Raw genomic sequence first — 1,403 nt, 5'->3', positions numbered from 1 at the left:
CGAATATAAAACTAAAAGTGCGCGATTCCATTTAAAAAAATGTAACTTTGTATTGCCACTTGAGTTTGAGACACCCTGTATCAATTGGTATTATTTTACAATAAACTAGACGTTAATATCTAAAACTTTCGCATTTAATATGTTTCTCTAAATTTTAAATTAGATGTTAAAACGGGCTGTCCAAAATTCAATCAATATTGGTTATTGTCTAAGAAAGTCTAGAAATTGTAAAGAAACCAGAAATTTTCTTTTCGCAAAAACTATGACTGCTACATGATTTTACAAAGAGCGCAAAATTGTGAATAAGTGATTAGTGCACCAACCAAAAAAAATTAGTTGATTTCATCCACTAAATAAAAAATTCTGGTAGTTTTTGTGCCACGACATTCCAGAATCCACCACTTCCAAAACATGAGTTTTACATAAGAACAAATTTTCATCGAGTTTGACCAAAATACATCGTACTATTCTCCCGATATTTCCAAAAAGATAATTTTTTTTAAGAACTGGGGCCGTCAATAGCAGAGAAGCCAGACAATTTTTGTTAATAAAAGTTATGTTAGATCATTTTCTTTTCAGGCAAAGAATATCGCAGTATCGTTTTGATCATGTGCTTACGGGACACCCTGTATAGATCGATTCAAAAATAAAACTTACCATCAACTTGACCTCAGTTAACAAGTTAATAGTACACTTTTTCAATAGCAAGCTAATGAGACAATGCGAGCAACAAATTTTATAAATGTAATTCAAATACGGAAAATCTTCAAAACTTTTCATTCGCCATATTTATTTCAACTTTTTCAAGTTTTCACTATGTGAAATAGTACTACACTCATCGGAATGTTCGCTAGTTGGCCGATAGACGTCGCCGGTATCCAATTTCAGTCTTTCTTAGGACAACTTCAACTGAAATTAGTGCGAAATCTATGCCAATGGGTAAAAGTCAGGGGGGCTCACTCATATTGACTTGCGCGGAACCAAGTTTTTGGTCTGAGGGTTACGCCACCTTCCTTCGCACACGCCAAACAGACATCAATATGACGAGTACAGGACAGTTTTCAGTTAAGTCAAGTGATTTAATGCACAGAATATCGCCTGGAGGGCTGGGAGAGTTTATGGTGTTATTTCCAATTTCAAGGTTACGAGTGACAAGGCGTCCACCATAGAGAAAGTAAAATAATTTTACTTATTTTACTTACTCTATGGCGTCCACAAATTGTGTAAAAAAGGCGTCTAATCGATGTAATCGGTAGCATTGATGTAAACAACTTTAGTGCCGGCATTGTTTCTTGCTTTCTACAAGTGTTTTATGAAATTTATTAAAAAATGAGTTCAATTCTTCAACGTTGCTGTGTACCTCAGTGCGATGATACATCTTCAAAGCGGTAAGCTTCAGCATT

At 34.8% G+C, this 1,403-nt stretch overlaps 1 long non-coding RNA gene across 1 annotated transcript; it reads left to right on the top strand.

Annotated features, from left to right (window-relative positions):
• The first annotated feature begins 950 nt into the window (after positions 1-950).
• LOC125504443 lies at positions 951-1,364 on the top strand. The gene is made up of 2 exons (XR_007281493.1): positions 951-1,064; positions 1,142-1,364. It is a non-coding gene; the product is annotated as an uncharacterized LOC125504443 (long non-coding RNA).
• Positions 1,365-1,403: the final 39 nt, after the last annotated feature.

This window comes from Dendroctonus ponderosae, unplaced genomic scaffold, assembly GCF_020466585.1.
Source record: "Dendroctonus ponderosae isolate FM_Combo_2020 unplaced genomic scaffold, Dpon_F_20191213v2 Dpon_F_20191213_1, whole genome shotgun sequence".
NCBI lineage: Eukaryota > Metazoa > Arthropoda > Insecta > Coleoptera > Curculionidae > Dendroctonus > Dendroctonus ponderosae.
The sequence above is the reverse complement of the archived record's forward strand: the minus strand, read 5'-3'. Positions and strand labels throughout refer to the sequence as shown.